Source organism: Mirounga leonina, unplaced genomic scaffold, assembly GCF_011800145.1.
Source record: "Mirounga leonina isolate KUSES-001 unplaced genomic scaffold, KU_Mleo_1.0 Mir_129, whole genome shotgun sequence".
NCBI lineage: Eukaryota > Metazoa > Chordata > Mammalia > Carnivora > Phocidae > Mirounga > Mirounga leonina.
The window spans coordinates 72,267,095-72,282,928 of NW_023270323.1; the positions used below are offsets into that span (position 1 = coordinate 72,267,095).

Sequence of the window (15,834 nt, forward strand, 5' to 3'; positions counted from 1 at the left end):
GGATTTTGTATTCTTGATACTAACTACCCTCCTTGTCACATAGTAAGTATTTCTGGAGCAAACGAACAAGTGAAGTTAGATCCAGGGACCATGCAGAGCAGGGATAAAATTCATTTTCCTAGTCCTAAGCTTACTTTCTTTTTTTTTTTTTTTTAAAGATTTTATTTATTTATTTGACAGAGAGAGACACAGCGAGAGAGGGAACACAAGCAGGGGGAGTGGGAACGGGAGAAGCAGGCTTCCCGCTGAGCAGGGAGACCGATGCGGGGCTTGATCCCAGGACCCTGGGATCATGACCTGAGCCTAAGGCACACGCTTAACAACTAAGCCACTCAGGCGCCCTGAGTCCTAAGTTTTCTATGAACAGAATTCATCTGGTTACACTGCAGTACTTTTTTCATTTCCACATTTAGCTCCATTAAACTAGGTGTATATATATGTCAATCTGACGCACCCCGTGTGCTAGAATGGCCTCAGGGACAGTGGTGGAAACATTTCACTCACTTTGGCAGAGAGAGAAGAATGAGATTGGAGAACACATCAAACATCAGCAGCTCAACTGAGGGAGCTGGAGTCTTTATTCCCAGTCCAATGACTGGATATTTCTCAGGGTGGGAAGGACGGAGTGTAATAATTTGTGTGATACTCTCAGCTGGCAATATTAATGAGAAACGGCCTCTTTCAGGTTTGAATGGTGTGAGCTCAGGAAGGCCCTGTGAGGCTGAGTCTGTTTTAAATATCTCTCAGCTTGACTCATCTTGGTACCAGCTCCTCCAAACTCACAGTGCCTTGGACAGTTTCCTCTCTCTGGAATGGAGTGTGTATGTTGGCAAGAGCAGGCCAGGCAAGGGCCATCCTGGCTTAGCTGATTCAGGGAGGAATGTTGTAGTTAACTGGGTAAGACCGTTTGAAAGAAATCACTCAGAAGAACAGCAAGATGTTGCCTTCAAACAAGTTAACTTCAAATAAAGTTTCCTTTGTTTACTTAGAAGCCATATCTTGGCTTCTAGATGTCTAAAAACGTTTGGACTTACCTCCCTTCCACCCCTGCTCTGGCTTCACTGTCTGCAATGAGATATAGGACCAAAGAGTAAGGCAGATAAGGTCAAAATACTACCTCTTGACTGATAGTGGAAGGATTAGAGAGCACAGAGTTTAGTGAGACAGCCAGATAGACTGCCTAAGTCGTAGGTGATGCTGGATCCTGAGACTTGGGGTATCAGACAACTGAGGATAAACGTACCCTTTGTGCAACGAGAGATACATATGCTCCCAAGAGGAAGGAGAGAAGAAGGAACAAGCATGACTTTCTTTATTTTCTTTAAAACTCACCCATTGGATATGTCTTTCCTCTTCCACTAGTGTGTAGTGAACGAGGGGCAGTGGGACTGAGAACACTATGCTGATGAGTCTCCTTTTATGTGAAAATCAGGCATGGCAAAGTGGCCTCCTCTCTCTCTATCCCATCTGAGCATTAGTCACCCACCTGTGTCCCACACGTTGCTTACATGACCTGATGCAGCCCTCACTACAACCCAGTATGTGCTAAGGCTCAAATCTGTATTCTGACTATCTGGTTTGTATCTGAGCTCCACCGTTTGCTAGTTTTGTGACTGTAGGCAAACCATGCAGTTCTGGGAGCACGTTTCTTAAGGTGCAAAATGGAGGTAATAGCAGTTCCTACCTTACAGGGTGTTCTGAGGCTTAGTTAATTAGAACAGGCAATACAGAATATAGTTTATATATGACACCGCACTTAACAAACGTTATACATGTCGGATATTATTTTCACAGATTAAAAACAACAGCAACAACAAAGCTCAGAGAAGTTGGGTAATTTGCTGACATGCCATAGGTAATAAATGTCACACAAAATTTGGGACTGTCTGACCCTGATGCCCATGCTTTTTCTGCTTCATTATGCTTCTTTCTCCCATGATTGATTCAATTATTGACCATTGGAGATTGATTCAACTTCCAGCCCCTCCCCCCTCCCCCAAAGTCCCTTGACTGAAAGTTCCTACTTTGTAATTCCAAGGTTGGTTCCCCTGGCAACTAGCCCTCCTTCTTAGGTGGGGGTCCCAAAGTCACCTCCTTAACATACCAAAAGGCCCCTTTACTGCTCTCATCACTTAGGAAACTCTTAGGGTTTTTGAGACCCAGGAGCCAGGAAATGTGGATGAAGACCAAATATATATAAGAATATATGAGATACGAGAAATATGTATTTGGTCATCTGAATGACCAAATATATATTTTTTACTAATCACAACATTTCAACAACCTCCTATCTTCTCCATTGTTTTCAACTACTACCACCCCTCTCTCCCTAGGACCCACTGTCAAAATTCTTTTTCTTCAGAAAAACCTAATAATGATGACAATTAATATTTAGCGAGTGCTGAGTATGCACCAGATTTTTTCTTTCTAAGTGTTTTACATTTATTAAAACATATTATCCTCACAATAACAATTTGAGTTAAGTGATATTCTCCCTATTTTACAAATAAGAAAACACACAAAGATGTTAGGGAACTTGTCCAAAGTCTCAGAGCTAGTAAATGGTGGAGCTAAAATATAAACCTAGGCAGGCTGGCTTCAGACTGTAAGCTCTTAACTACTAGCTATATTGTCCCTCATGAATTACTAAGATGAATCGTGCCAGGAAATTCCTGGGCTCCAATAACCTTTCCTCCATTTGGGTTTTGTCCTATGTCCATGCCATATACAGTCCCAGATCTCATTCTTCTCTTCAGACCCTCCACCTCTCCCAACCAAGTCTGACCACTTCCATTTTCGTGCCACTGTGATTCCTGTCAATCATTCCTATTATAACCCCTTATATTCACTCTGGCACATTTTTTTTATTAGTAAAATGTCATAATTTATTAAGATATAGCTTATATTCAAAGAAATATAAAGATCTTGAGTGTACAGTTTAATTAGTTTTGACAAACTCTACAAACCACACCCCTCTCAGATACGGAACTTTTCCATTTGCTCAGGAAATTCCCTCATGCCCCCTTCTAGCCAATTCCTGCACATCCTTCTTCTCCAGACCAGCCACTGTTCTGGTTTCTTTCACTGTTGGTTTAGCTTTGCCTAAGTATGTCATATAAATGGAATCATACAGTATGTAACTTTGCTTGTTTTTATTTCACCTAGTACAGTGTTTTGAGATTCATTCCATATTGTTGAATGTATCAATAGTTTATGATTTTTTGGTCATATTCCATGATATAAATGTATTTGAAATTTGTTTAGTCAATGGATATCCTGACATTCGTTCATTTATTTTTCTGATGGGACACTTGTGTTTCTCTTTTCAGATTTTGACTCTCATGAATAAAGAGCTCTGAACATTCTTAGACCCATACTTTTGTGGACATAAAACATGTTTTCATTTCTCTCAGATAAATGCAAAGAAGTGGAATTCATGGACCAGAGAGTAGAAGTTTTATTTTATTAAAAAAAAATTGCTGAACCATTTTCCAAAATGGTTGTACCATTTTATACTCTCACCACCGATTGATGAGTGTTCCAGTTGCTTCTTATCCTTATTGCCACTTGGTATTTTCAGTGTTTAATTTTAATCATTTTAGTGGGTGGGTAGTAGTATCTCCATGTGGTCTTAGCTTGCATTTTCCTGCTGACTAAAGATGTTGAACTTTTTGGCTATTCATCTATCTTCTCTCATGAGATGTCTGTTCAAGTATTTTGCTTTCTGCCCACCTCTACCATTTCTATATAGATTTCTTGACTTTTAAATTTTGAATTGTAAGTGCTTATAGATTATGGATACAATCCCTTGTTTGATTTATACTGCAAATATTTTCTCCCATTGTGTGGCCTGTCCAGTCATTTTCTTTTTTTTTAAATTTATTTATTTATTTATTTATTTGAGACAGAGAGAATGAGAGAGAGAGAGCACATGAGAGGGGGGAGGGTCAGAGGGAGAAGCAGGCTCCCCGCCGAGCAGGGAGCCTGATGTGGGACTCGATCCAGGGACTCCAGGATCATGACCTGAGCTGAAGGCAGTCGCTTAAGCAACTGAGCCACCCAGGCGCCCCAGTCATTTTCTTAATGGTGTTTTTTGATGAATAGAAGACCAATTTTGATAAAATGCAATTGATCAATTTTTTTTCTTTAATAGTACTTTCATGGTTCTGAAAATCTTTACCTATACCAAGGCCATGAAGATGACCTTCAATACTTAATAGTTTGCATTTTACCTTAGGTCTATAATCTATTTTGAGTTATTTTTTGTGTGCCATGTGAGGTAGGAGTTTATACCTTCTTTCCCTCCATATCTAGTTATTTTGGAAAAATTGATTGAAAAACTTTCTTACATTGAATTGCTCTGTGTATTTTTTCAAACCTTAACTGACTGAAAAAGTAAGAGTATACAACTTGCTTGTTCCCATCTTTAGGGGAAAAGTTTTACATTGATTGATTTGTGGGTGTTAAGTCAACATTGCATTTCTCAGATGAACCCCTCTGAATTGTGATGCATTGCCTTTTTTTAATATATTGCAGAATTTAAACTGCTAATATTTTAAAAATATTTTTTTCTATTATATTCATGTGTAATGCTGATCATTAGTTCTCTTTTAATGTTTTTGAATGATGTTGGGATCATGGTTATACTGTGCTCATAAAACAAGTGTTCAAGACTGTGAGTTTTTACTTATTTGATAGAATTCACTAGTGTCTCCATTTGGCTCCGAGCTTTCTTCATAGTATGCTTTTTATTTTATTTTTTTAATTTATTTTTTAAAAAATATTTTATTTGAGAGAGAAAGTACGTGCTAGCTGGGGGAGGAGCAGAGGGAGAGGGACAAGCAGACTCCGTGCTGAGTGCAAAGCCTGACGAGAGGCTTGATTTCACAACCCTGAGATCATGACCAGAGCCAAATCAAGAGTCAGATGCTCAACCAACTGAGCCACCCAGGAGCCCCTTCATGGTAGCTTTTTAAATACTAATTTGATTTTATTAATAAATATAAGGCTACTTAGATTTTCTATTTCTTCTTGAGTCTGTAAAACCTATGGTGATACTCCCGCTTTCATTCCTGACACTAATAATTTCTGTTTTTTTGTCTGCTTTTTAATTTAGTCAAAGTAGAAACTTATCAATATTCTTGAACTTTTCAAAGAACCAACATTTAATTTTATTGATTTCCTCTACACTTGTTTATTTTCTATTTTATTGGTTTGTATTGTTTTACATTATTTCTTCCTTCTACTGACTTTAGGCTTAATTTCTTCTTTTTCTGGCTTCTGTGAAGCTTAGGTCCTTGACTTTAGGCATTTATTCTTTTCTAATATAAATAGATAGAGCTATAAAATTTCCTCTAAGCAGTGCTTTAGTTGCCTCCCAATGCATGTTTAGATGTGTCTTAATTATCATTCCATTGAAAATATTTTTTAATTTTGCCAGCTGTAATTCTTTGACTGAAACCAAGAGTCAGATACTTAACTGACTGCACCACCCAGGCACCCCTACACCACCTTTATTTCTGAAGTGTATTTGTGCTGGATATAGAACTCTAATTAAAAAAAAAAAGTTAAGCAATTCAAACATGTTTTATTACCTTCTGGTTAACACTGTTTCTGATGAGAGCCCAGCAGCCATGCTTACTGTTGCCTTGCAGATAATGCATCCCCTTTCTACAGATGCTTTTAGGATGTTCTTTTCACCTTTTTTTTTTTGGCAATTTTATTATGATATTCCTAGGTGTATTTATCCTTCTTTGGGTCTGATAATATTCTTGATTTTTTCATCAAATTTGGAAAATATGTGACCAAATATCTTCATTTTTTAAAAATTCAATTAACCAACATATAGTACATCATTAGTTTCAGATGTAGTGTTCAGTAATTTATCAGTTGTGTATAAGACCCAATGCTCATCACATCACGTGCCCTCCTTAATGCCTATCAGCCAGTTACCCCATCCCCCACCCATCTTTTCTCTAGCAACCTTCAGTTTGTTTCCTAGAGTTAAGAGTCTCTCATGGTTTGTCTCCCTCTCTGATTTTTTCCCATTCAGTTTTCCTTCCCTTCCCCTATGACTCTCTGTGTGTTTCTTATATTCCACATATGAATGAAACCATATGAAATTGTCTTTCTCTGATTGACTTATTTCACTCAGCATAATACCTTCCAGTTCCATCTACATTGATGTAAATGGTAAGTATTTATCCTTTCTGATGGCTAAGTAGAATTCCATTGTATATATATACACCACATCTTCTTTATCCATTCATCTGTCGAAGGACATTTTGGCTTTATCCACAGTTTGGCTGTTGTGGACATTGCTGCTATAAACATTGGGGTGCAGGGGCCCCTCCAAATCACAACATTTGTATTTTGGGGGTAAATACCTAGTAGTGCAATTGCTGGGTCCTAGGGTAGCTCTATTTTTAACTTCTTAAGGAACCTCCATACTGCTTTCCAGAGTGACAGCACCAGTTTGCATTCCCACCAACAGTGTAAGAGGGCTCCCTTTTCTCTACATCCTCACCAACATTTGTTGTTTCCTGTCTTGTTAATTTTAGCCATTATGACTGGTGTGAGGTAGTATCTCATTGTGGTTTTGATTTGAATTTCCCTGATGCCAAGTGATGTGGAACATTTTTTCATGTATCTGTTGGCCCAAATATCATTTTTGGGGGCCAAATTTTTTGGCCAAATTTCTCTGACCTCCTTTCTTGGGGGCTCCCATGACCCACCTCTTTGAGCACTTGTCCTTGTGTCACCAAGGCTCTGCTAATTTTTTCAGCTTTTCCTTTTTTGTGCTTTGCTTCCATTTGAATTGTTTCTGTTGCCAGTTCTCTAAGACTATTTTTTCTCCAGAAGTGTCTAATTTGTCATTAAACCACTCTTGAATTTTTTACTTCAGATATTATAATTCTATTTTCGGGTTTAGTGTTTTTATTTAGTTTTTATTTCAATTTCCATTTATCTTATGTTCTCTTTTCTTATTTTATTTTATTTTATTATGGTATGTTAGTCACCTTACAATACATCATTAGTTTTTGATGTGGTGATCCACGATCCACTGTTTTCATATAACAGCCAGTGCTCCATGCAGTACGTGCCCTCCTTAATACCCATCACCAGGCTAACCCATCCCCCCACACCCCTCCCCTCTAAAACCTGTTTGTTTCTCGGAGTCCATAGTCTCTCATGGTTCATCTCTCCCTCCGATTCCCCCCCCTTCATTTTTCCCTTCCTTCTCCTAATGTCCTCCATGCTATTCCTTATATTCCACAAGTAAGTGAAACCATACGTGGTTTCACTTATGTTCTCTTTTCTATGTTTTGCCACATCATGTTTTCCTTAAATATTTTGAACATATTTTATAATAATTATTTTAAAGTCCTTATCTGTTAAATCCAAACCTGCTAAATAGATGTAGACATGTCTACTTCTACTGACTTGTCTTTCTCCTGCTTATAGGTCACATTTCCCTACTCCTCTGCATTTCTTTTTTTTTGACCGTAGGAATATTTTAATTCATATGTTTTAATTCATTACATAATAATAATAATATCACAGTCTATTTTACAAGTTAAATGTATGAGAACGTATGAAATAGAAATGGTAGGAAAAAAACTAAACATAGGTCAGGAATATGAATTTTTCCAAAACTAGGGGCCAAAGGAAGATGTGTCGCCTGCAGGGCCCAAGGAGGAGGCAGGGCGGGGGCGGGAACAGCAGTGGCTTTCGTGGTAAGCGTCTGTCCCGCGTCACCCTGGGAAGGAGTCAAGGCTCACCCTCTGCCCTGGTCTGGGGTTGGGAGTGGAGTCTGGTCAGTGGAAGATGGCGGCTCAGGAATTAACAGCCATCTGGTTACCTACACAGAACTGGTCCCCTGGTGGCCGCAGGTGGGTTCTGCCCTACAGGGAATTAGGGTTGGAAGTGTCAAAAACCAAATGCGTGGAGGAAAAAAGTACACAGTTTCCTCCTTTCCCCCCCAAACCCAAATTCTTGAAATGCACACACATTCTTGTCTCAAACGTAGAAAAGTCTCACTCTGGATGCGCTTACAAGAAGATGGTCTTCAAAACACTTTGTCTCTATGATAGCATTCCCAGTCGGCACGCTGGCGGGCGTCCTCTGGGACTCGGGCGCTGCCTCTCTCAGGGACTGCCAGGTGTTTGCGGAGTTCGGGGTCGCAAAGCCGGACTCGAAGAACCTCTCTTCCAGGCCTTGCCCTGTTCCAGGCGGAATTTTTCCATTTGCTCTGCTGAAGAGAAGTTCAATTCTCGAGACCTGCCTTGCACTTGAGGACTTTCTTGGGAACACGGGCTTCATGCTCCTCTCCAGGGACCGACAGGTCTTCTGTTCCTTGCACAGTACCTTCCCTGTCTCAGCATCCGGAGGCTCATCCGGTTTCGTTTGAGGGCCCTCAGGATCTCCCTGGCCCGCTCGTCCTTGGCTGACATGATGCGGTGGTCGCCGCCTGCAGGTCTCCTACACCCGCCCCGCGGAGCTTCGCCGACGGTGCCCAGGAACGGAGGCCGGAGCCGCAGCCGGGCCTGGAGACCTCGGCGAGCAGCTGCCCGGCCAGACCCGGACCCGCCTCTCCCTCCCCTCAGCTCCCGCTCCTGATCCCTTCTCCCCTCCGCTGCATTTCTGGCAACACTTTCCTTTATACTAGAGATTGTGAATTCTACAGAATTGAATGCTTGGATTTTGTGTTTCTTTGGCATTGCTGACTTTTGGTCTGGTAGCCAGTTAATGTACTTGTGGATCTGCCTGAACTTTTTTGAGGACTTTTTAAAGCTTTGTTAGAGTGAGTGAGGGGAGTTTACTTTATTGTTAGGGGAGCACCCTGTCCTCATGCATGACCTTTCCAGTATCTCAGCTGAAGGCCTGGCTGGTTTATCAAGTTCTCTCCACTTAGTCTGGCTGGAGCTCTCACATGTCTCAGTCTTTCCTGTTCTGCTCATAAATCCCTGATCAGATTTTTTGCCAGGTGTTATGGGTTGAAATGTGTCATTTCCTGCCCCTGCCCCATTCCTGTGTTGAACTGCTAACCCTCAATACCACATAATGTGACCTTATTTGGAAGCAGGATCATTGCAGATACAATTAGCTAAATTAAGATGAGGTCATACTAGAGTAGGGTGGAATCCCAATCCAACATGACTAATGTCCTTATAAAAAGAAGAAATTTGGACACAGACATGCACAGGGAGAATGACAAGTGACCATGAAGGCAGAAATCAGGGTGACACGTTTCCAAACGAAGGAATGCCAAAGAATGCCAGCAACCATCAGAAGCCAGGGAAGAGGCATGGAACAGATCCTTTCCTTCTATAGCCCTCGGAAGGAACCAACCCTTGATCTTGGTCTCACAGCCTCTCAAACTCTGAGACAGATTATCTGTTGTTTCAGACACATGGTCCATGGTACTAAATGGCAGCAGCCCTAGGAAACTAATATACCAAACCTCACAAAATTGCCCTATGGTATATATGCAGCTTACTAATTACCTTAGACTCAAGAGACCCCTCAGAATTTCTGGATCTCCTTCCCGGCACAGTGTCCTCCTCGTTGGCATTGTGCGTCCAGCATTCCAATGACTTTATTTGTCTTTTCCATCTCTGCCTGCTCAGCTCAGCAAGACCATGCTCTGCTTGGGCTTCACCTCCCTGCATTGCAAACCAGAAAATTCTCCCAGCAAGGAAGCTGTGCAAACATGGGCCACTCCTTGCATGTCTCTCATCCATCTCAGGCAGCACTGTGTTTCACTGCCTGTTGTCCAACGTCTGAATTATTTCATGTGTTTCATACTGTTTTCAAAGTTTAGGGTCAGAGGGTAGTCCTGTAACAGTTACTCTGTCATGGTTATCTGGTATAATTTTTTTTATATTCCAGACTACCCCTTTATATGGATAACTAGATAAGAAATGATAACTTATGTTCCCCTCTTCCAACATTGTATGACACAGGAAATACACATTCATTCAATCCATTCTGCTTTCCTTCCTCCTGCCCTTGACTAAGCTAGGCACTTGGAGAAGAAAATGATACCCATTCTTTTCAAGTGGGAGTGCAGACAAGAAAAATTGCTACTGAAATACAGTTTAATAAACACCTTGCGAGGGTAGGACAGGACATTATGGGAACACTGAAAAGAAGTGCTTACTGCCACTAGGTACTCAGCAAGTGCTCAACAAATGCTTGTCAAATTCAAGAGGGAACTCTATATGTGTTCGGTAAGATTTCCAAGACACTCCATTAATTCATTAAAGAAATATGTACTTCATACCTACTATGTAATAAACTCCGTTCCAAGAATATGGAAAGTAGCTGCAAACAAGAGAGCCCAAAGTGTTTCTTAAATAAATACATAGATGCAAAATGTCTTATTAATAAATTCCCTTCATAAATATTTATTTAGTGCCTTCTATGTTGTAGGCACAGTTCTAAAAAATTTTACCTATTTTCTAAAGCAATTAGTGAAAATAATCTATCATTGGTATTATTTGGAAGTAGAATTTTAAGGCCCGAGTTCTGAATTAGGCACAGACATGTAATCGATATGGTAGATTTCGGATGATGTTAGGCAGACTGCCCTGGGGTAATCTTCTAAGGGGATAATCAGGATCCAATTCCATGATTCTTGTAGTCTGTCATTTGCTTTGAGAATATAAAATGTTCAAGAAAATGGAGAGGAAGAAAGGTGGGAGCTTTTCTTTGTAAGGAGTTTCTCTTATGTGTCAATTCCAATCCTAACCTGGTCAGGTGAAGGGTTGAGGTGTTAGGTCTTTCTCATGCTTAGAGAGCTTGTTCCAATGGCAGCACTCATAAAGCTTTAGTTATGTTCCCTGCAGTTGGTGGACACCAAGGACCCAGACATACTATCACCTCAGAAAAGCTAGAGCAACCTGTGACGGGCCAGAGAGAGTAGACTACAGTGCCTGGCAAGTAACCAGAGAAGGAAGAAGTACAAGGGCATGTTTCATGGAGCGGATGGTGACAGAGCCAGCCTGGAGCCATTTCAAGTCCTGCCCAAGTGGACTGCCTGGGAGTGCTTTTGGACTTACGTGGCACAATGGATGTGGACCTCATCTTTGAGGAATCTAGGGTGGGGGAAGCAGCCAGGTGAAGGCAAGGCATTGCCCACGTCAGAGGAGTCGTAGTTGGAGGGGCCAGCAAAGAAGCTTCCAAACAACTTTCAAAGAATCTACAAGGAAAGAGCTACTGCTGTCCAACTGCCAGGTCCAGAGAGCATGAAGCCATTCACTCTAGTAGAAACTGCCTTTTCTCCTCCTCTTCTCCTTGGCAGCCCATCCTCTTTGACTTTTATGAGGTGTGGAGCAGCAGCTAGTGAGTGGGGGAGGGAATGGAAGAGAAAGAGGGCAGAAGCCAAACATAGCCACCTAGCCTGAGGTGACGGTGGTATGGGAGGAGTCTAGCTTTGAAGGAAGGTTGAAATGTGACTAGTAACTTCGGCAGACACTTCCAATAACTGAATTGAGATTGTGTTTTGTGACTTAATATGGTTGTAGAACTACAGGAATTAAATGAAAAATATGGTTCCTGACAATTTTTCATCTTCCTCCTCTGAATAAATTTGAACAAGACCATAAGAGATGAAGATTCAATGTTTTTGATTATGTCTGGTGTGTTGTGTTTGTCTAATCAACTGGCTGCACTTTGAAAATTTTCTTTAGCTACTGACAGGGATTTCATGCATTTCTTCTCCAATCCTCATACCAGATGAGCTCTGTCAATATTATCCACACAAATGTTAAGGTCTCAGCCCTTGGAAGATCGAGGATTTTACAGTCTATTTGCCAGAGTCATCAAGAGACTCAAGTTTGAGTGTTTAGAAATCTGGGTGTCAAGGAATCTCTTTTTCTGTTCTCTTTGTCAGAGATCTTGGGAGGGGTGGAGGGTGTCAACCAAATGACTTGGGAATTCCCTTTTCAATGTTTGGACATTTTATTCCCCAAGGGCAGGAGTGGGGAGAGAAGCAATAACTAAAAAGTCCACTAACAAAGATAGACAGGCATAGGGGCCTCACCAGACACAACTTTTTGGTGACTCCTGTTGGAGGAGCTGCCTCTCCTGGCTATTTCTTGGGTAACTCTCCCTAGTCAGTTCCACTTGGAAAGACAAACAGCATTAAAACTAAAGAAAGTTCCACAGCTGACTCTATGGCATTAGAATTATCACCCAACAAAATTGCGGTCTGTAGCCAAAAGACACCTTGTCACAGTGTCAGAGCAAGCATGGCTGACGATGTCCAGGGGAAAAAGAGAAGCCTGTCTAGACAGATTGGAACGTCTCATGTGCCTAATTAAACAGTCCCTCTTACAGCCGGGGCTGTGTGAAAAGTTTGCTTGTTTATTAATTACCGGTGGAACATACTTTTAAAGAGGTGCCATGCACTTCATCCTCTTCCATGGATTCATGGGGATTAGGAGCCCAAAAGGGCCCTAGGATCAAATAATCCAATCCTGTAAATTTCCAGAAGAGAAAAACTGAAGATCAGAGAGATCAGAGAGGATGACAAGGATGAGGAGTGAGCCAGTGGCAGTGACAACATTAGAATCCACATTTCCAACATCCAGTCCACGGCTTTGTCCACCATGCCAGCCTGCCTATTGTGTAGACAGATGATGTGGTCACCCCAAAGGTGCTGCTAGGAAGGCTCTTTGTTGAGATTTATTCCCCCACGTGACTATCCTATTTATTAAGTTTCCCTCATTACTGGTTCATCCCTTTGGGGTGTCAGTCCAGCTACCTGCCTTAAAAGTATGAATATCCTTGAATGGAGCAACACAACCCAGGCTTGGATTCTCCTAGAAGCAGTCCCAGAGACAAGGACTTGAGGGCCAGCAGTTTATTTTGGAGGTGATTCTGGGGAGCATTGGTGTGGGAGTGTGGAGGACACAGAGAAGACAAGGAAACCAAGAGAAGGTAAGCTATTGAATAGGCGACTGTTATGGGCAGCTGAGGCTCCAGCCCTTTGGGGGAATTCTGGGAGGAAATGGCCAATATATGTCAGAGTTGACCCATTAGAATGACAATAAAGTTAGGGAAGTTGTCACTCCAGCTGTCATTGGTTGACAGCTATTCCCCAGGGGCCATGGACACTCGCTCTTCCAGTCTGTCATGCTTGGGCCGGCACTAAGGCAGAGAACACCAGTGTTTGCAGTAGGTCCCTGTTGGGTACGTCCTGGGCAGGGGGTGTTGGGTCAGTCTGTGCAGCTGTGTGTCAAGAGTCGCTACCTATCAGTGCTTGCCAGCTTAGTATGAACTAGACTGTGTGAGGGCTTGCCTCCATGACATCTAAGGTTGGAGAAGTGAGGACAGCGGTCCATTTGCTGGGGGTGGAAGGAGTTGAGTGAAGAGTTTGGGCAAACAGAACACTACCTGCCCAGGAAATAGCAGGCTCCCATGCTTGCAGACAAGTTTACAATGCAGGGTTCTGGAGGTCTGACCTGTTTATAGGTTACTTGACACATATTAATGAATTACAGCCAGAAATTTATAGTCACCAAGCCTGCCCTCAACCTTCCTCCCCTCTTCTGCTTACCCCCTCAATTTTAGACAAAATACAGCAAATCGAAGAGTAAAAGACACCTTAAAAGTCAGGTTAATTTAAATGATCTCAATCTATATTAATTCAAGCTGAACATTTGCATGCCATTTATTTTCTGTGATTCACTTAAATAAGATCAAACATTTTTTGATTACTTCTCCACTTAATCAATCAATCAATCAGTATAGGGGAAAGCAAATTGGACTTGAAATCGGATTTAGTTCTGAGGCATCACTCAGTGCCTATTTAGTGGACAAGGCATCAGGAAATCTTTATCACTAAGCCTTTCTTTCTGGAAAATAGGGTAGTCGTCGCAATTCTGTGTAGCTCTGTGTATCCTGTGAGGGATACATGGAATAACAGACAGGAAAGCGCACTGTAGCCTGTAACAAATGTCTCACACTTGTTCTACACATGCTATCTCCATGCCTGCTGCATGTACTGCCACGGAGTCTAGAGCTATTCAGTGGCATTGAGACTCTTTACAACACAGAGTGGGAGGCACAAGCACATAGCCCATACGATCTCTGCTTTTATGGGCTTTATGATCTAGGGGAGGGGAGGGAAAGTTAATGACCAAAGAATGAGGCAGTGGGTATGGTTCTAGTGTAGTGTTAAGGTATAGAGAATTATTTGAAGGATGGGTAAGATTTCAGTAAAATAAACTGGGAAACATGTGGGGGTCGCAGACGCTGTTGGAGATCCACCTGGATTTTCTTGGATTCCCCCACTGGCTCTTTGCTCTTCCCTCTCAGCCTCCATTTGCCTCCAAAGCCTGCACCCATGTCTCTTCTTTGGAGGGCTGCCCTTGGCTCTCCGCACACTTGCAGACAGCTGGAAGTACCTGGGAGTTTACATCCCTGGGGCAGCCCTTCGTTGATGACTAATTAACATCGGAGTGTGCAAGCTCAACTCTCTTGCCTGGGGTTGGGACAAACTTGGAGGCATAATTTACACTTGAGAACTCCCCAGTGGGATTATGTGGAAGTTGCCGTCTCTGGGAGTCTGCCTGAAATCACACCCTTGTCTGGCTTCTTCTCCTTCACCGTCATGCTTCCCCCACTCTTCCTGGTTTCTCTTGGGCGCACTTCCTTAATAAATTACTTGCACACAGACTCTTGTCTCACAGTGCATTTCTGGGGAATGCAACCTAAGACACAGGGCATTCTGGGTGTGATGAACAGCCTAAGGAAGACAGTGAGTTTAGGAAGGTGGAAGGTGTGACTGGGGAACAACATGGTTTGTGGGTTGTGGCTGGAGACTGTGAATTTGACATTGAACCATGTCAAATTCATTCATTCATGAGACATTTTTGGGGCAATTCCTATGAGCTCAGTGCTGGTTTTAGTCCTTGGGATATATGAACGGAGAGGAAAAAAGATGAAATCCTTGCCCTGGTACAGCTTATATTTTAATAGGACAGAAAGAAAATAAAGGATAAACATAAGGAAGTCAATTTTATAAAAAGTGTGTTAGAGTATAAGAGATGCATGAGGAATATGGAGGTTTATTGATTTCATATAACTTTGGGGAGGATTCTGCCAATGAGTCATGGTAAGGTGATTTGTGGCTTGGGGCTCTGAACTGTTCTTTATCAGTGATCTTATTTTAACAGCTAGAGTTTTAGGGTGCATATCATCAATGACTTATGGAGAACTATTTTAAAGTTGGGAAGAGTATTATTGTGTTATTTATGTGTTGTTGCATAACCAATTATTCCAGAATTCTGTAGCTTAAAAGAACTTTTACTGTCTCATGATTTTTGTGGGTGAGGGAATCTGGGTGAAGCTTGGCTGGGGCTGCTGTCATTTCAAGGCTTGGCTGGTAGGGTAGCAGAGAATCAGCTCCCAAGCTCACTCACGTGTCTCTTTGTAGGTCTCTGTGGCTGTTGGCCCTAAACATCCGTTCCTTGTCACATGGCTCTATCCATAGGGCTACTGACAACAGAGCAGCTTACATCCCCCAGAGTAAGGGCTCTAAGGTAGAGAAAGAAGGGGAGGGAGGGAGTGAGGGGGAGAGAGAGAGAGAGTGAAAGTCACAAGAGAAGGGAATGAGCAAGGTGGAAGATACAGTTTTTTTTGTGTTCTAATCTAGAACATAACATATTTTGCCACACACAGATAGAAGCGAGCAAGTCAGTAGGCGCAGTGCACATAAAAGATAACCCAAGAGCCTGAATACTTACTAGGAGGCAGACATCGATGGGGACCATTCTGTAGGTGCCTACACAATGATACTTTGTTGATATTCTGAGCATTAGGGCA

At 41.9% G+C, this 15,834-nt stretch overlaps 1 pseudogene; it reads right to left on the minus strand.

Moving 5' to 3' along the window:
- Positions 1-8,019: 8,019 nt before the first annotated feature.
- On the minus strand, positions 8,020-8,453 carry LOC118010288 (annotated as a pseudogene).
- Between the last annotated feature and the right edge of the window lie 7,381 nt (positions 8,454-15,834).